General features: G+C 38.4%; 1 protein-coding gene across 1 annotated transcript in view; it reads right to left on the bottom strand.

The window, feature by feature from the left end:
* Positions 1-21,378, bottom strand: part of EYS (eyes shut homolog) — a 530,119-nt gene that overhangs the window by 425,295 nt on the left and 83,446 nt on the right. The window lies entirely within an intron of this gene.

Below are 21,378 nucleotides of genomic sequence, written 5' to 3'. Positions count from 1 at the left end.
GCTAAAATGAAAAAGCTTCTTTACAAAGCTTACGTTTACTTCTTGTACCATTTAATGAAAATTTCAAAATCATTTTGCTTAACCAGCCCCTGACCAGAGGGGACCTTGGCACCTACAAGGCTGTTTCTCACTCCTCTCACTCTCCCAGCTGCTGTGAGGCCGCAGGTATTTTTTTTTTTCCTTTCTTAAATCTGCTCTCACTGAGGCACAAACAACATTGTTTATTGGCTCAGCTCTGGTCAGCAGCAGGACCCTTACCTAACATGGGGCAACTTCTAGATTTTTCTCACAGAAGCCACCCCTATGGACCGCTGCTACCAAAACCTTGCCACGTAAACCTACTACAGGAAGGCATCCAGTACCTCAGCCTTTTGCATGTTCAGTGTCATCAGGTCCCCTGTCTCATTCAGCAATGTGTCCACATTTTCCCTAGCTTTTCTTTTGTCATCAATGTACTTGCAGAAACCCTTCTAATTACCCTTGCCATATCTTGCCTATCCCTGGCCAGATTCAATTCCATTTCGGCTTTAGATTTCCTATCTTCATCCCTGGACTCTTGAACAAGGTCTCTGATTCTCTCCCAGGTTACCTGTCTTTACTTTCATCCTCTGTAGGCCCCCTTTTTCTGCCTGAGTTTGTCCAGGAGCTCCTTGTTCATCCATGCAGGCCTCCTGGTGTTTTTGCCTGACTTACTCTTTGTAGGAATGCACTGCTCTTGAGCTTGGAGGAGGTGATACTTGAACATTAGACAAATTTCTTGGGCCCATCTTCACTCCAGGTCCTTATTCCATGGGATTCTTCCAACCAGATCCTTGAGAAGGCCAAAGGCTACTCTCCTGAAGTCCAACATTGTCTCAACCTTTGTCTGCACCCTCCTTGCTGCCATAAGGATCTTGATTTCCACCATTTCATGGTCACTCCAGCCAAGGCTGGAGGGAAGTCCCTCCCAAATACCCCAGATCCAGGCCCGACATGAAGCAAACTTCTGTAGCTGATAGGTCAGCTGTTTTTATAATGACATGATGGTGGCATTCTAGCACCATTCCTATATACTTCTGTTTGTGCTAACTTGCAAAGTCATGGTTGTGAGATGTATTTCCTTAAGCATTTTCTTACTTTTTAATGCATTTAGATTAGTAGCAAGCTTCGATTTGTCTACATTTACCACGTAAGCCTCAGAAGACTGATCCTGCTACATTTTAAACCGAACAGCATATTGTACCTCCCAGTCTTATTGATTTTTGTGCTCTCACTTTCAGATTATGCTGTGACTCAACAGGTATAAGGTTCAGAAATGTGGCCTATGCTTAATAACTTCTAAGAGCTGCCTCTAGAAAAATTCAGTGAGTAAAGAACATAAGTTAATGAAATGTGTAAGTAGTAAATGGTAAGGTAATACATGAGAGAACTGTGAAGGTCATGAGTGCAGAATGGGTCTAACCACAGAAATGCTAAATGCTTTCTGAGATAAGCATTACTGAGCACCTAGTACTCAGTAATGCTTATCTTGGCTGAAATTCACTTTGATACCTTTTGCAATAATAGGATTGATCCCTGCTTGTAAGCTTTCAAAAAGTACATTGAAGAGGCTCTGTCCTCTTGATTGGTGCTATTTTCTGTTCCTTGGTTACTTAGCATATTGCTTGGAAGGTACACAATCAAACTAATGGGAACTTCTGCAAGAATTACTTAGATACATTTCGTTTGAGGGAAAAAAATATCTGAACTGTAAACAAAGATCGCAATTACAACAGAAATTTACTTACTTTAAAAACGGGGGTATCATTTAAAAAACAAATATTGCTTACACAGATGTTATGCATCTGAATAGTGCATGTTAAATATTTGATATTTAATCCTCTCATACCATATACACATCACACTATCAGCTGGACCATTCAAGAAGCATTGACACTTGTATTGTCCTCAGGCTTTGCAGTTATTTTTTAATTTAACATTTTCAATGCTTACATTTTCAAGAGTGAAATTCAAGAACCTTGAATCAAAAATAGTAGGTGCATTTATTAATATCAAGCCCTTTTATGTCTCAAGATTGGTGCCCAAATATTTATAGCAATGTACTGTAGTCACTACTTATTATTTGGGTCAGTAAATATATATTTTTTTCCAGGTAGAAGCATACTTTTTATTATTATTATTTTATTTACAGTCATAGAGCTTAATAGAATAACTAAAAATATGTAACTTAAATTCAGTGTGTGGCATATTTAGTACTGGAAATCTGCCTTTTCCTTTTCAATTTCTCCAGATAAATTTTTCTTTCACAACGTAACTGTATATATACATATATATATATATATATATATATATGGGTGTGTATAAAGATATAACATACATAATATACCCAATGTAAGTTTTCATCCTGGAATAGAATTTTACTGTATGAATCGTGTGCAAAGGAAATGTTTGAAATCATATGCCAAAAGAGTACACAGGATTCTTCCATTCACTGCCAGCTATTGTTGCCCTTCTATTTGAAGGATAGATGTGGCTTGGAGAGGATTTTCTTTATTGTTTTGAAGCAGTTAGCTTTGAGTATAAAGAAAACATCACGCTGAGTAGCATTCATTCTCATTTGAAAGCAGGCCATGCATTCAGCTTTGCTCTCAATTTCCAAATAATCCTAGCAATATGCACCACACATGCTGCTTCAGGCCTCTGAAAGGACTCATACTGGTAAGCATCCCTTAACTCACTTATCTTATTAGTGGTCTGGGTATGTCTTTCTTTTACTTTTGTTTCTAATTTTGCACACCTGCCACAATCAGGCAACCAAGAAGCCTGTCTATGCCATTAACGTTGACATTTTTTTTTTTTTTGGATAGAAACACAGCTTTTCTCTCAAAGTGAAAAAAGGTATGTATAATCATCACAAATTCTGTCATCGATTCTCAGAAAGTATCCACCGCTATGAAACAAAAAAAAAAATTAACTGTCAGCATGACTGTACTCAGAACAACTGATTTAACTGGATATTGTCATCTTCAGTACAACTTCCATTTCTGAGAACACTGCATAGAAAAGTATTTAGATCCTATGTTCTTCTATCCCCAAAGCTGGCTATTGTTCTATGCCAGTCAGTCATACACACAACTTTATACCCCAAAGGCCCTCAAAAACAGGAAGCACTGACTTTTAGCTCTCTTCTTTTGGTACTGTGCATCAAACAAATAGGAAAAAGAGAAGACTTAGCAGCAGCAAACAGTGATGTATTTACACTTGGCATATTGTATTCTATTCACACACCTCTAATTAAACCACAGCTTTGGTGAAGGGAATATAATAAATTGGGGGCCTCTAAAACATTACACAGACCATTCAGTTCATCTCAATTTGATTATGAAAAAATTACAGCAATGATAATCAACTATCACATGCACCAAGGTGGTGGGATGCTATTACCAGATCTCTCTTACTGATTCACATACAACATTTGTTGACTGCAGCAAGACTTCTAACACTGTTCCCCACAGCGTTCTCATTTGTAAACTGAGAATATCTGAGCAAGATGACTAAATGGAGATGAGCTAAAAATTAGCTGGACTAGCTGCCTCACAAAGGAGTAACCATGAAGCTCATGTAAGAAGGACTGCGACATCTGGTTGCTGAGTCAGAGTGAGCCCATGGTATAATGTAGAGCCAAGTGAGTAGCAGTCCTGCTGAAAAATACAACCTGAGGGCTATACTGGACTACAATTTGCATTTGAGACAACAATACTTTCTCAGTGAAGACAAGGCAATCTGTACACTGGCTTTTACTTAGGAGTAATGGGGTCAGTAGATTAAGGGAAATTACCAACCTTTTCTCTTGGCCATGGTGTAGATGCAGCTGGAATACTGTGTCTAGATTTGCCCACATACACACTCCCCTGGCCCCCTGCAGTTAAGTAACACAACAGAGTCCTGTACAGAACATTGAAATGCTCATGCATACAGGTGGCATGATCTACATGGAGATGCTGAAAGAACTATCTTGTTTAATCTTGTGAAGAGGAGGCCAAGAGCAAGTGATCTAATAACAGCATGCAACTTGGAGTGGTACAACAATGGAGAAAAATTCTTTTTGAGTTATGGCAGAAAATACAAGAAGGGCCAAAAGCCACAGACTGTGAGTGGGAAGGTTCAAGCTGTATATTAGAAAAACATCTTCAAAGAGACGGTGGAGTTCCCGTCTTTGAAAACTTGCCAGATCCAGCTAGACAAAGCCACGACCTGATCCAACACTGAAAATAATCCAACTTTAAGCAAAAGGTTGCACTGGCAATAGTCCAATTTTAAGCAAAAGGTTGCTTCAAGCCAAATTTTTTATGATTCTGTTATTATTTTCCCTCCTTATTTCACAAGACCTTTAAGAGCAGACCTTTATTACCAGTCTAATAGAGCCTTTGGAGAAAACTCGGACTGCAGAGGAAAAGACTCCCATCTTTGTAACTTTTACTTAACCCATGATATTCTGTTGTTTTCTGAGTGGCTGACAAGTTGATGGTAGATGTGCTTTATTGTGGTTGGTGCCAAGTAAGATGGTACCAATGAGTATTTCCAGCTATGCTGTCTAGCTGCTCTGTTTTGAAGCAATTCTTTTCCCTGCGGAAACAGAGATGTGATGGGGACAGTGATGCTTGTTTCTACTGGAATGAGTTCTCCCATTCCTGTATAACTAAAATTAGTAAACTTCATAGATACAGTGAATGTTATTCATTGTGAAAGGGGTCAAGAAAGGACTATGGCCAGGCTACTGTTTTGCAATGTCTTGAGATGCTCATTCGTATCTTTATCATTCATACCAAAGTAAATCATCTTTTGCCAAAAAAGTTATTTAAAGTACACAGTGAACACAAAGTGGTTCAAATGTAACCACTTCTGTGCCAGTATTTTCATCCATGTCTTTCTCTTTCTCCAATATTTTTCTTCTCCTCTCCAGTCTTTCTAGCCAGTCTCTTTAATTGTAGTATTCACAGCAGGAAGAAAGAAAAAAAGCTTTGATCCATAGTTTAGCTATCCTGACAGATGGATCCCGTGGTACAGAGCCGTGTGGGAGCAGTTCTTGAAGAGCTGCTGCCTGTGGACAGCCCCCGCAGGCTCAGTTTGGAAAGGATGGCATCCTGTGGGAGGGAACCCACGGGGAGCAGGGGCAGAGAGTGACCGTGAAGGAGCGGTGGGGACAAAGCATCAGGGACTGACCGCAGCCCCCATTCCCCATTCCCCTGTGCTGCTTAGGGGAGGAGGAAGGAGAGGGTGGGTGGAGGGAAGGTGTTTTTGACTTGCTTTTAGTTCTCACTGCTTTTGTCTACTATCAGTGGGTACTAAATTACACTGATCTTCCTTATACTGAGTCTGGTTTGTCTGTGATAGTAACTGGTAACGAATCTCCCTGTCCTTATTTCAACCCATGAACCTTTTTTCCTCATGTTTTCTCTCCCCTCTCCTGCAGAGGTCCCTTCCACCCTCAACCATTCTGTGATTCTGTGAAATATTAGCTCAAATGTATATGGGGTTATTTAATATATATTATATGCATACATATATTTATTGATATAACAAACCTATTGATACAGTGATTCAGTAAACAAATAAATCCTTACTTACTACTAGGTAATACACATTTTCCTTGGAAGAAGGAAAAAAATAAGAATTTTTATGATGGCATTTTGACAAATGTTTTCAAATAACAACTTTTTAATAGACTCTATTCATTATAATTATGAACATTTATGTTCCTCCTTCTTTGGAACAAGAAAAACAGAAAAGCACTTATTCATTATTTTGCCCTCTGTAAAAATTCAAATTTCTACCACCTACTTTTTTCCCCGCACTGATTCCTGTTTTATTATTCAGCCAGTTTGCACCAAGGAAGTCCAAACAGATCCTCATATACCCTATCTGGTAGACTTCCCATTGGAAAGAGCTTCAGGAAACAAGCATGTGAACTCCTGTGAGTGCACATCAGTAATCTATAAATTTATTTTTTCAGTTAAAACTAACTTGGTTCCTAAACCTGGCAAGAACTGGAATTAAAAAACAGATTCTTCTCATTTTTTTTTCAGTGCATGCCACCTCTCTGGAGGAGATACTTGAAAATGATACGATTAAGGCATTGCACAAGCTTCACAGCAACCTGCTTTTTAAAAATTCTACTAAGATGACTTCAGTGTTTGCATTGCCAATGTAGTAACTTGAGTCCCATCTTAATTTCTGAACCTAGACAGCTGCAGATATTGAAAACTGTTGAGAGATCACAAAAAAAAAAAAAAAAACCGTGCAAAACCAATTAAAGTGCTAACCAGCATAAATTTAGAAGTGGGATGAAAACTTGCCTCAACTTTATGATACTGTGCTATAAAAAAAGTCTTTAACCTTTTCTAAACCTTGTATCAAACATCATTAAATAGCTGGAAGGAACATAAAAGGAGACACCTGCTTGCTGACAAAAAAAGAAATCAAACGTACTCAAGACATAGACTTTATTCTTCCAGTAAATGCCAGAGAGCATTTACCAAACACAAACAAGGAATTCTCAGAAGTGGAGTAAGTTGAAAACAGCAAAACAGACAAACTTTAGAGTGAGAGACTGATCTTTTTTATTTTATTTTATTTTTTATTGGCCCTTTTCAATCAGTTGAATATTCAGTATGCAAGAAAAATATATTCATTTCAGTGAAGCGCTGCGAATGACAAATTATGTCTTCTGTTTCCTATTTTCATTACAACTAACTAACTTCTGGCACTATTCTACAGTTACTTGGAAGGCAAAGGTGGACACATCACTTTTTAGAAATGTCTCTGTTCCTGTTTATTATTAAGACCAAACAAGAGTTATATTTCCTACAGCAAGAGCATCACAAGGAAATTAGTTGATGAAAAATCAGAAAAATACTAAGACTACTTAGTGAGAAATAAAGTATATAGTGTTTGAAGTACATATTTGAAGTTCATGAAAGAAGCCAGAACATCAACAACCTTGCAGGAAGCAGCATCTCAGGGAATACCTATCCAGAATGACAAATACTTGTTTTGGCAAAACAGTTCTGGAAGAAGTTCAAGAAGGGAGAAATATACAACATGTATACATGACATACACAACATTTTTGCATATCAGTTTTATAACAGATGAGCCATTTTTAATGATGGGCATAAATGAAAGTTTGGAAGGGCTTATATATTTTGTGGGATTAAGAAATATCCATATTTAATGTAAAAATGTTTGAAAATAATCTTTGGGAAGGATCTTAACCTTATGCTTCAGGGCAGTCACTTCCAGTGACCCATTAAACTAAGATCTGTTTGTAGTGGTAGATGAAGAGCTGGGAAAAAGAAATCTTGTTTATCTATTGAGTCCTTCAGGCATTCCTCCGAAGTCTGGTTACAGTATAATAGAGAACAAAATGAAGCTGAGGTCTGATGTTAAATGGCATTTTCTGTCTTCCATTTTGTCTCCCCAAATTCCTTCACACAATAACTAGTACAAAGAACTATGCACTGAAATTACACAGAGCTACTGGAAGTGATAGTGACAGTGCACAAGAAAGTTTTGCAACAGCACTCAAAAGCTGAGGAAGAATATTTTACAAAGGTTGGATGACTTGTTTCTAGCGTTAGTGCTTCCTAAAATAAGATTACCTTCATAGATGGAAAAAAAGAAGAATCATGGCAGCCATTACCTGGTACTATAGGACAGTAACTTTAGAAGGGGAAAAGTTGCCCCACTGAGATTAATTTCTACAGAAAAGTACTACTTCTCCAGTGCAGATGCATGGAAACTTTGTGAAAAGAACACTGGCCTTTAGTTATGTCCTAAAAATTGAAAATGAGAGTTTCACTATGAAACCTTCAGGAAAGAATGAAGGACCTCAAGTAAGACCATGTACAGAGATCTTATTTAATTTCATTTACATTAATATGCGCATTTCACAATACTTCAGAGAAATTCAAGTAGAATTACATTTTATGTCATATTTGGACATAGAACTCAACACCTTTTATACACTTTTAAATATGAGTAGATGTTAAATGCTAGTTAAAATTACAACAGACACAGTAACTTCTGGGGACTTTTCTTTGGTAAAGATGCCAGTCTTATTTGGTGATCTCAGCAGAACATGTCTGAGAACCTGTTATGAACATACGCACTATTTTTGATTTCCACAAATTTATCTTAAATGCCACAGGAGAGGCAGTTAATGGTATGTTTGCATTCTACACTCAGCAGCATGGATCTTGACCATTTTAGAATCATGATTATTTCAGATAATATAAATTCACGTATACATTCTGAAGATAAACTGCATCACTGAGCTCTACATCTAAACGTCTTTTAAAGACTTCCAGGGATGGTGACTCCACCACTTCCCTGGGCAGCCTCTTCCAATGTCTAACAACCCTTTCGGTAAAGAAGTTCTTCCTAAGATCCAGCCTAAAACTCCCTGGCACAACTTTAGCCCATTCCCCCTCATCCTGTCACCAGGCACATGGGAGAACAGACCAACCCCCACCTTGCTACAGCCTCCTTTAATGTACTTATAGAGAGCGATAAGGTCACCCCCTGAGCCTCCTCTTCTCCAGGCTGAATAAGCCCAGCTCCCTCAGCCGCTCCTCGTAGGACTTGTTCTCCAGACCCCTCACAAGCTTCGTCGCCCTTCTCTGGACTCTTTCAAGCACCTCAGTGTCCTTCTTGTAGCGAGGGGCCCAAAACTGAACACAGTACTCGAGGTGCGGCCTCACCAGAGCCAAGTACAGGGGGACAATCACTTCCCTAGCCCTGCTGGCCACATTGCTGCTTATGCAAGCCAGGATGCTGTTGGCCTTCTTGGCCACCTGAGCACACTGCTGGCTCATATTCAGCCAACTATCAACCAATACTCCCAGGTCCTTCTCCGCCAGGCAGAAGGACCTGATGACACAGGCTCTCAGACACTTCTGAAGTGTCTCAGTGCTTCATAAAAAAGCAGCCAAATTAGATGAACTAAACCCATCCTTGTGTTTTCCGTGTCCAAAAAAAAATCATAGATTATTTTAAACTGTTGCTTATTTATAAACAGAGTCAAACTCCAAGGTAGTAACCACATTCATGCATACTGACACACACATGTGCCTGTCAAATATTGGAGACTAACTCTGAAATGCCCATTTTCAATGCTGAACTTGGATGGAAGAAGAGTTTTACTTATCATTCTTAGTTTCCAAAATGACAGTAACCTGAATAATGTTCTCCTTTCCATTTTCCTTTCCCATTTCAATTTCCTTTTCCTTTTCTTTCTTCTTCCTTTTCTCTCCCTTTCCTTTTCTCTAAAAAGTAATAATCTGTACAACTGAATAACAAAGTGAAAGAACTTGTGCTAAAGAAAAAAAAAAGGTAAAAATGTTAGTTAAATCTTACTTTTTTCAGACCTAATTTATTTTCTCTCTGTCTTCATGGAGATTATAACAAAACCAAGAAACCAGAAGCTACACCGTAACTTTTTCATATAAAAAGATAACAACAAGAAAACCTGTGGGATTTGTTATTTCATACAATGATTTTAAAGAGACTGCTCTTTAAATTCTTGAAGCCACAAAATGTTTATGGAGAAGGGCATGCAGTTTGGAAGAAGCCTTTCTTATATGGACAAGTTGAAACATGCACTATTGCTTCTACGTTAGTTTTAAAATAAGAAATAATAGTTGCTCTTGATTTTTTTACACTTCTAGAGATCATTCAGCATTGTAAAAATTGACATTAATTTATTAATTCATGAAGACGCTCGGGAATTCTTGTAACTGTATCTTCTTATCTGAGGTAACAGTTTTCATAGCCTCTTTTTTAACTTATGGACTGGTCCTGAAGATACAAGGTAATGACATTTCTTACGTTCCTAAAATGCAAGTAGGTTGGCATTCTACAAAAGAGTAAATAAAGAATTTTAAACAGTAGCAAGCTAAATTTTTTCTCTATCAAATAACTTCTGAATATAAACAGCTATCATTTTTTTAATTTATAATTTTTATGATAGATCTACTGCTGTTTTTGTTAACAATTACTACTATAGTACAAACTAATTATTAACATGATGTGTCCCATTTGTGTATATGCACTCAGAATATGTATCTTAGAAAGAAAAAGAAAAAAGAAGAATGCTACAAATATAAGTTTTTGAAGACAGTGACAGCAAAGAGCATCAAAGGTGATGTTTTGTGTTTGAACCACTTGTGCAACATACTTTAGTATTCTATATGGAATTCTGAATAAGCAGCACTTTACATACTAAAGTATTTTGACATTTTAAATCTTTTTGCAGGTGTTGAATTTTATTTGGGCATGCATGTTTTGGGTAATGTTGAATTAAATATTCTCTGTGTGTGGCTAGAAAGAACTGAAATGTTATGTTACAGGCACATTCCCAACTGTTCAGTCACTACATCTTCTATAAGTGGGTTTGCCTTGCAATGGCTTCTGTTTCACAAAGTCAGAAAACATGATAGAAACATACACATGGGGAAGGGATATCCTGTATCCTTCAGGCAATGCATTTTTAGAATGTTTGTTTGCTTAAGAAAAAAAAGGCAAAACCACCACCAACAACAACAAAATATAACAATTGGTAATATCCAATCAGATATAAGCTTTAAAATGGCTTTATTCCAAGGCTGGACAGCTGGGTGATTTGTACTGGATTTGTATTCTGGTATTGGTCTGTGCTTCTTGTATTAGTATTGTTTAACTTATTTCCACACACCATTTTCTGCACTATTGTAGACATTGCTAATCCTCTAGCAGATTACACTTTACCAATTGTCCTGTTATGTCCCGGTATGACAAATGTCCTGGATTGTCCTGAAACCAGGACACTGATGAATCTTAAAACTTTAAAGGGTAGGGAGTCTGGGCAAATTTACCTAGATGAAGTACTACCATTTTAAATATCACTAGTAAAATGCAACAAGACAAAACATGTATCTGTTCCAAATAAGAATCCCCCAACACGGAAGTCATACTTCTGATATGTTTCCTAATGCCTTGCCTTTCTTCATATTCCACTTTTACAGCCTCTTAGCATTTAGCTTTTACAAGTTTTCCTATTTCTTTTTTTCCAATTTAATTGGAAAAATGACTCTGTAGATGCTTCAAATGATTTGATATAATGCTTGAATATCAATATAAATGTCCATTTGAGTGACAGAACACTGATTTTTCTGCATTTTAGAGCTCCAGGGGACACAGGTATAGCAGCTATTCCATCAGACACATTGCACACATTAAAGATCCCTAGACACATTAACTGTTTATTTTAAATACTCATTCTATATCCTGTGATTTTGACCTTCTGGTAAAATTGCTAGTATAACAGAAACAGTTCTAAAATGGATGTGTTGCTTCTTAACAGCTATAAAATGTTCCTTTAACTTTCCTGCAATATCATAAAAAAGAGCAACATATCAATTTGATTCAATCTGAATAAGCAAGGCATATATTCATCAAAACTGATTAGAAAGTAGGCAAGTTAGGCATGCCAAATCTTCTTTTCAACAAGATTTCTAAAAACTATTCCTAAAATCATTCAGAACTATAATTCACTTGGCGAATTATTTTTAAATTACTTACAGATTTTAATTATGATTACAGTTTTGCTTCTAGTTGAAAGTGTAGAGATATGTTAAGAGTACCAGATAGCATATGCAGTTTATTAAATCTACAGCTAACTTTTATTAGCACGTAACAGACTATGGTGTACTTGTTCTCTTTTATATATAAACTTGTAGTGTGTATATAAGGAATACGACTACATATGCAGAAAAGTAAGAAAAATACAGCTCATTATATATATTTTTATTATACCGCTTATTTTGATATTATTACATTGACAAGTATTATACATGCACTTTTCATTACAAAATGGAGTAAATGGTTAGAAATTGTCATTAACATAATCACCTATTCTCACTGGTCTCACAGTAAAGACAGAATTTTGATTAAAAAAAGAAGTGCAATATAATCATGCACATATATGATTACTTATCGGTAAAATAATTAAACATGGAAGTAGTATATGTGTTTGCTAGTATGCCAACTTTATCTAACCACTCTACATAAGAAATACCACCACCTTAAGCATAAATGGAAACCCCTGTTTCCTCTCCTCCCAGCATCAATAAAATGTCAGGCATTATTGTGGCAGGAACAGAAAGAAAACACCACTATGCCACTGTGTGAATCACAGTTTGGCCCATACCTTGGATAGTGTACTTGTCTCTTTATTTCAATGAAGGTAAAACAGAAATTGAAAAGGCTTGGAAAAGAGCAACAAGGATAACCAGAAGCTGGGAAGTTGGGATGGCTTCCATAGGAAGAAGGACTGGGAAAGCCAGGAATCATTTGCCTGGACAGCAGGGGGCATTGAGCAAATATGGGGATGGCCCACAAAAGCACAAAGAGGATGGCTTGGAATCAGCCCATCATTCTCCTTTTTCACATTCATATGAGGGGACGTGAAATGAAGCTATCCGGAGCAATGCTGAACATTAAAAAAAGAAAGTTGTTCCTCGTACGGAAGGCTAGACCTGTGGGACTGCCTGATGAATGGTATTGTCATATCATCTCTGGACACTGCCTAGCTGTCAACTCCTGCTCAGAAGAGGAGTTTATACAGGTTCAAGGGAAGACGGTTATATAGCTAAGAGACTCACTATGCCCTACTAAGCAAACCACAAGATGCTCAGGAACCCCCCTAACTATTTAAAGAGGTTCTGATGTTCCACTCAGAACATCATCCACTCAGAGATGAGTCACTCCTTCTGTATCACGAAATGCTTTTCTTCCTACCTATATCTCAGTGCTCTGAGAAACTTGCATAGCTCTGTGTAATGTGTACACTACAGCTTTGGTCAGACCATGTAAACTGTCTATCATCTGCTGAATGAAAGGAAGCCTTTTAGTTAACAATCTGGCAACAGGAGCATGCCTTTTCTGTTCCACAGCACATAAGATCTGAGTGGCTCTCAAAATGACTACTTTATCATTAAGTCACTCTTTGGGTTGATGAGGGCACACAGCTGTGCAAATGCTTCACAAGTTCAGGATTTTGAAGTACAGGAGAAGCTTTTTACTACTGCCTGGAGGTACAGTTGACACACAGAGTTCCAAAGAATAGCTTTTTCTCCTTTGGGATGAAGGACTGAATGTATACTATTGATAAAGAAAATTTCTGTTTAAAAAAGAAACAGTAGGTGGCATTGTGTCTTGCCATCTAGTTCACTAGGAAGCCATAAGGGAAACAATAATACAATACATATTCCTAGCAGCAAAAGTTGGAAGTGTTCACAGTGCTTTCTATCACTGACACAGGCCCAATTTCAAAATTTCAATCTTACTTTTTCAAGGTGGACTCCAGCAGTACAGCAATATATGCGTTTGTCAGCTTCACACTGGACTATCACAATTTGCCAAGGACAATTTCATACAGAGAAATGCAAAGCTCCATTAATGTAAAGTGTGACTGCAACCATGTGAAGATGCATTTCTTCAAGACTGAACTTTATTTTGATTTGCAATCCACAATATCTTTCAATTTAAATAGATGGCTTTCACTTATCAAACCCTAAACAACTTTGATTTTTCAAAACCACAGGGATCAACTCCTTTAGCATACCATGACAGAATCAAGTAACAGAGGTTTTTAGGATACAGATGCCTAGATACATGTAGCCATGCAAGACTGCACCCCCAAACTCCCCCAAACAATTATGTGCTTCAGTCTATTGTTTACCTCACATATGCTCTAAGAAAAAGCATTCTATTTTACCATTTCTTATCTTATATTCCCTTTGCATGACAAAGTGTGGTGGTTTTACTCAGGTGGACAGCCGAGCTCCACCACAACCGCTCTCTCACTCCCCCTCTCTCCTCAAAAGGAAGGGGGAGAAAATACAACACAGAGAACTCGAGGTTTGAGATGAGAAAGGTTTAATTAAAGGGAAAGGGAATGGGGAGGAAAAACAGAAGCAAAAGAAACAATCAGTCCGCGCGGAAGCACAGAGAGAGAAAAAAATTATTCTCTACTTCCCATCAGCGAGCGGTGTTCGGCCACGGCCTGGGAAGCAGGGCCTCAAACATGTAGTAGTTGTTCAGGAGGAACAGCCCCCTCCCCCACGAGAGCCCCCCCTTTTATTGCTGAGTGTGACATCAGGTGTTATGGAATATCCCTTTGGTTGGTTTAGGTCAGCTGCCCCGGCAATGTCCCCTCCCCATCACTTGCCCACCCCCAGCCTGCTGGCTCTTGGGGGCTTGGAAGGAGTCCTGATGCTGTGCCAGCACTACGCAGCAATAGACACAACACTGGAGTGATATCAGTGCTGTTCCAGCTACGAGTGCAGAGCACAGCACTGTGCGGGCTGCTGCAGGGAAAAGGTGACTCCAGCTCAGACAGACCCAACACACAAAGCTAGAGCATGACAAGTTGTTCAGACTCATTTTCTGTCCATACAGTATCCCCATTCTTCAATTTTTTTTGTCTCTTTCCTGGATTCCTGAAGAGGCCCCACTTAGTTATGAGGCCTGGTTCTCCAGTGGCACACCTTGATCACACAGATCGAGCAAATTAAAACACAAGGGAAATGGAAGCAAGTTATTCTCAAATCTGAGCTCTGCTTCCTCATCAGTTGAATGCAAGAATATTAGTGTATTGATTTCTATTTATTTTTACCAGATTTTCCTAAGCAACAGAGTAAGAAGACTGCAGGACAGCTTTGTTTTTTAATTCCATGTTCTGCATGTTCAACTTTAAATAAAGAAAATGTATACAAGAATGTAATGTAACATTCATACAATCTGATCTTCCTGATATAAAAAAATGGAGGAGTGGTAACAAGGAGAAAATGAAAGACTTTTCTGTACTAGGACTGCTTTTGACAATGTTATTTGCTCCTTTAACTTTGTATTAAGTAATATTGGGCAATAATCTTTTACAAATTTTAGCAAATGCTTGATTAAATATATGTTAAAGATCCTTGCACCTTTCTCACATACATGTGGACTATAAAGAGCAGTATCTAGCCTTTCACTACTTACCACTGAATTCATTACAATCACTTAATGATCACAATTAAATCATAGGATCATAGAATATCTTGAGTTGGAAGGGACCCACAAGGATCATTCATTGCAACTCCTGGGGCCCCAAGGGACCACCCAAAAATAAGAACATGTGTCTGAGAGCATTGTCATAACACTTCCTGAACCCTGTCAGGCTCGGTGCCAGGACCACTGGCCTGGGAGCCTGTCCCATTGCCCGACCACTCTTCGCGTACAGAACCATTTCCTAACATCCAGCCTGACCCTCCCCTGTCCCAGCTCCATGCCATAAAAAAAAAAAAAAAAAAAAGTGCTAGATTTCAAAATAAACATTTAAAATAATTGCACTTCATTTAGAGGAAATGTAGAACAATCTATTCCTATTTTAGAATTCTTCCAAACTAAAATCTCATGAGCTCTAAGAAAAACCTTGACATTGTGTTGATCAGGTATTCCATTAATCAAATATTTATTCTTAGATGCCCTTGGAATACAAAACTCAATTTCACAGAAATTGCCTTATAAGTATAAACTAGTGTCTGACAGATGACTCCAAAACAGTTTCTGTTTTAAACCAAACTATATATCAAATGTAATCAAGAAGGCAGATTTTAGAAGTACTGACCTACCTTTTTGAACCAAAGGATATGATCACACCTGTAGCCCTACACATTTCTAAGACCAAAAAAGTTACATCATAGTACTAAATATTCTGAAAGCAAACAAACAAACAAACAAACAAAATTTGCAGCTGATGATCAAGGATGTAATAACAAAAAAATCACCTGTTTCACCTAGCAAAAACATTACAAAAAACGTGCTAAAACTTGCTGGAAAAGTAACACGAAGCAACAGTTTTCAACAATTTAATCTAAAACAAGATCTGTCATAAGGTTGTTGGCATTATTTTCATGTGATCAGGCTGAAAGCACTGCAGAGATAACCTTTCTCAAAATAGTATGACTTCTGAACCTAGCCAGCAGGAAGGACCTGAAAAGCACATCTGAGAAAGGCTCTATGCATGCATGGTTGGAGAGGGAGATTTTTTTTTCCACTTTTTAAATCCCCAACCAAAGATATGAAATGGCCTTGAGACCAAAACATGCAGAAATTGGGAAGAACCAACTATGGATTAAAAATAATGAAAAATAAAATCTGGTTATTTTATGTGGAAAGTCCTCAAAATTCCTATTACTCAATATATCAACCATATGTAGGTTGTGTTGGATTGTCTACTGAAAGCCCCTCTGGGCTCCATAATAGCTTTATTATTAATTTGCTAATTTATATGGCATTCGTTGTTGTGGCAGCCAGTTGCTTTAATTAAATACGCAATACAAAGCAAGGTAGGTGGGCATTTCAGATGGTGATCTGTTTCCTGAAGCCCTGATTTAGTGGCAGTCTGCCCAGGATAGTACTGAATTACAACTCCCAGCACCTCTCTCATTTCCAATGAGTTGTTTTAAACAATGGGTTTAAAGACAGAAAGATATTTCAGATAAAACACAATTCAAGGACTATCCCAAAGGGTATTTTTTCATATTAATTTCAGGAAGAAGCCTGTAGGGTTGCTCATGTAATTGATTCCCACATAAGTCAAGGAGAGTTGGACTATTCACAGTACCACTGGGTAAAGCATCACATCCATCATAGCTGAAGCTGGCAGCGCTGCCCATAGTTAAGGCAGCCTGACACTTAGCCATTACTGGACACTTTTTATTACTTGCTATTTCCAGTTTTACCAACCACAGCAGTACAAACTTCTGAAAGGATCCTCAAAATAAGGAGACTAGAAAAGACACTGGGTTTTTTTCTTTCCTCCTGTCCACTCCACTGTGTGACAACGGGCAATGCTAGGCCTCCCCATTTGTTTGGAAGTTTGTGGCATTCTGCTAGAGTAAGAGCTGTTTTTCCCTTATTTTTCAATTACTGTCCCTTTCCATCCTCCATGTAAGTACTACTCCCCAGTTTGCACATGAGTTGTGTTCAGATTTCTTAAACCAAGTAGAAGGAATGGTAGAAAAGGAGGAATGTTCACATCACAGCATAAGCAGACCTGCCTTAATGTGTTTGTTTTTTTTTTTCCCTTTATGTTTAGTATTAATTGTAGGCCTCTGGTTGCCTGGTTCTGTGAGCTGGAAGACCATGACCTGTGGAACCACAAATTTCCTCATATTGACATCAGAATTGTAAGGTATCAATTTTATCAGCTACATGTTTATACATTCATCAGGCCCGACTGAATTCATGCCACAGTACTGAGAGAGTCAGTGAGTGTTATTGCAGACCTCTCTCAATTACCTACCACAGGTCTTAGGAGTCTGGGGATGTCCCCGCTGACTGGAAACTAGCCAATGTTACCCCAATGTATAAGAACCACACAAGAGGAGACCCTGGAAATTAAAGACATATTAGTCTAACTTCAGTACTTTAAAATTATGGAGATGATTATCCTGGGCATCACTGAAAAGCGCTTAAAGGACCTGTTGGCTGGGCCTGATGATTTTGTTCAACCCAGAGTTGAATGCATGCTTAGTAAACTTGCTGATGACACTGGACTGGGAGCTGCCGTTGACACTGCTGACTCTCTTGAGGAATGAGAGGCCTGAAAAAGATATTTAGATGTGAGGGAACACTGGGCCATCAGCAACAGCATGGAGATTTTCCCCTTTCTTCAATCTGTTCTCCCAGAGGCCCGCCCAGCATCGCGCCCTGGCCAGCAGCAAGTCCCTTTTGGAGCTGGCTGGAGCTGGCTCTGATCTGACCTAGGGCAGCTGCTGGGCTCTGCTCACAGAGGCCACCCCTGCAGCCCCCGGCTACTAAGCCCTTGCCACAAAAGCCCGATACACTACTGAAAGCGGCATGTAGAAAGAAAAAGGATAATTAGATGGTTGAAACAGTTGAGTGTTATATTGATAAAACAACTCTTTAAAAAGCCATACTTGTAAAACTTTTCTTGTATGATAACAAAACTTTTCTCCTCTCATATTCTGGAAAATGATGTCAGCAGTCAATGAAAATATTTGGTTAAATTACAGAAACCATTACGACCTGGCAGTCCATGGGCCATTTGCCTTGTTAATTCTGTTGAACACTAATGAAACTTCGTAACTTCTAATACAAGGACACAAAGGAAACCAAGTGGAAACTGAACCACAGACTGGAAGGAATAAATCTGTTTCTCAATATGAAAACATGAATGACCATACACTATTGTTTTTATCATTTGTGCATCCACTCTCAGAATGCTAAGAAGGGGATATCCACTCAAAGGTAAAGCCTTCACACCATGCTAATCATAGGTACTCTACAGAAGAGAAACAGAGATTAAAGCTGCACATACTGATATATTTGTTCAACGTAATTCTCAGTATATTTTTCAGTGTATTCTATCTAAAATTCTATTACGACTTCAAAGTTTTGACAAATTGTGTTAACAGAGAACAAATTTAGTGTTTTCCCTCAAAATTAAGAGTATTCATCTTACAGTTTTAATTTAGAATTTGATAATTAAGGCAGGATACAATTAAAGTTAATGAACCTTAAGTGTAATGTCTACAAATATGTATCCAGTCAGCGTTAGGTATCTAAACTTTGATTATAGGCAATGAAGACCTAATGAGCAATAGTCAAGGGAGCCCAAGGAGCAACTCATCTCAATCTAAATTGGCTATTCAGTTGAATTCATCTGTAGGCTACTGTGAATACATTGATTAGTATTCTATTGATTTTAATATGAATATAGTCATCCGAAGTGTTAGAGAGTAGAAGAAAACAACACTTAGGTGGAAACCTTATGTGGAAAATATTGAACTATGAAATGATCATTACCACTCAGGTCTGTGACCTTGAAACTATGGTAGATAGTTCCACTACAGTATCAGCTCGGTGCATGGTAGAAGTAGAAGCAGTAAGATGTTAGGAATTAATAGGGGAGGAATAGAGAAGGAGAAAAAGAATCATTATGCCATTGTATAAATCAGGTTTGCCCACAGCTTGAATACAATGGGAAATGCAAAGTCCTGTACCTGGTCAGAATTAACCCTAGGCACCAGTACAGGCTAGCTGCCTGCCCAGCTCCATGGAATGACTCCATTGTTCAAGAATTGAACTGTACAATGCCTGTGTGTAAAACTAAGCATTACTTCTGGAGGAAGTGCTCACCAAGCCACTTTCAATATTTTACCTGCAGTCCTAGCTAACTGAGGAGGTCCCTCTTGACTGAAGGTTAGTGAGTGTGACTCCAATCTACAAGAAGGGCAGGAAGGAGGATCCAGGGAATTATAGTCTGACCTTGGTATCTGGGAAGGTTATGGAGCAGATCAGCTTGAGTGCCATCACACGGCTCATAAGGGACAATCAAGTGATTAAATGCAGACACAGTGGGTTTATAAAAGGCAGGTCTTGCTTAACTAACCTGATCTCCTTCAATGACAAGATGATCCACTTAGTAGATGAGGGAAAGGCTGTGACTGTTTTTCACTTCAATTTTAGTAAAGTGTTTGAGGTTTAGTAAATCTGTTTCCCACAGCATTCTCCTGGAGAAGATGGCTACTCATGGCTTCAACGGGTGTACAGTTCAGTGGGGGAAGAACAGGCTGGATGGCCAGGCTCAAGGAGTTACAGTAAATGGAGTTCAGTCCTATTGGCAGCCCGTCACCAGAGGCGTTCCCCAGGGCTTGGTACTGGGGCCACTTTTGTTTAACAACTTTTTGATCTGGATGAGGGGATTGAGTTGCACCCTCAGTACATTTGCAAATAGTACCAAGTTAGGCAGGGCTCTTGACTTGCTTGAGGACAGGAAGGCTTTGCAGAGGGATCTGGAGAGGCTGGATCGATGGGCTGAGTCCAGTCACAGGACACTCAACAAGGCTAAGTGCCAGGTCCTCTGCACTGGGGTTGTAACAACCCCATGCAGTGTTACAGGCTTGGGGAAAAGTGGCAGGAAAGTAGCCCAGCAGACAAGGAGCTGGGGGTGGTAGTTGGCAGCTGGCTGAGCATGAGCCATCAGAGTGCCCAGGTAGGCAAGAAGGCCAATGGCATCCTGGCCTGTATCAGAAATGGTGTGGCCAGCAGGTCTGGGGAAGGGATTGTACACGGCATTGGAGAGACTACATCTTGAACATCCTGTCCAGTTTTGGGTCCCTCACTACGAGAAGGATCTGCAGTTACGTAACTCCACGCTCAAGGTTGAGCATGTGCAGAGAACATCAACAAAGCTGGTGAAGGGACTAGAAAACAAGAATTATGAGCGGCTCATTGCTCCTCACAGTACAGTGAAGACTGGAAATGCTGTTAGGTTGGTCAAGAAATAGTGGTCAAAAACAACTGCAGTGTGTAGTAAGGAAATAGAACAATTAGACATTTATCACACACTACTATAATGTGTTCAAGTACCTTATAAAAGAGAGGAACTAAATGAAAGAACATATTTCAAACCACGTTATGACAAAATAAAAATGAAAAACATAACTCTCCAGTAATGTTGATTTCAGATGGCAAGATATTCAGTCCCCTATGTTACCCAGAAAGACTGCTTCATACACTTTGAGGTATTTTAACATATCTCCACTAGTTTCACATATTTTCTAAGAGACTTGAAAATTACAGGGTTAGTTGGAAATGACATTTCAACCTTAGCTTCATTTTAGTACCATGGTGACTCTGATGAAGATATGTAGCGTTATCTTACACTTCTTACACACTTTTTATAGTTTCATCTCTGACTGTACATTATAAAGCTATCAAATTCTTACATCCAACTAATAATCATTATTATTGTCTCAACATCTGCAGTTATTTTTTTAAATAAAACTATCACCCTTAAGCTTCACTTCTGGACATAAAACAAAATCCAGATATTGAGCACATGATTGTATATGGAAGATATTTCTGCTTCATTGTTATGTAAGTTTATAAAGTGTTTTCTTAGTATTTGATATTTCTACAAGTATAGTAATGGATCAGGAACCTAGATAATAATTCTGAGCTAATGTATTTATTAGATGTAGTAGAGAATAATATATACAATCTATGGAGTAGTTTAATTTTAAGGGGGTTTTGCTATACTGATGTGCTTGAACTATGAGATTATATGTATTTAGCCAGGCAATGATGTTGCTGGATCACAGAAGATTTCTTTGGACACATGACTGTGCACAGATAATAACACGAACTATCTTCTATGTAAATTTGCAAATTAATAGCTCTGAGTACAAAACACAGGAGCATATATGTATCTTTAAACACTGAATTTTCAATTTTTAGGCTCTGTTTATGCTTTAAGTTCCCATATGTAATTCTGAAAAGAACTAGAA

The sequence above is a fragment of the Anas platyrhynchos genome, chromosome 3, assembly GCF_047663525.1.
Source record: "Anas platyrhynchos isolate ZD024472 breed Pekin duck chromosome 3, IASCAAS_PekinDuck_T2T, whole genome shotgun sequence".
Lineage (NCBI taxonomy): Eukaryota > Metazoa > Chordata > Aves > Anseriformes > Anatidae > Anas > Anas platyrhynchos.
Note: the sequence above shows the minus strand (reverse complement) of the source record. Positions and strands in the feature narration are given on the sequence as shown.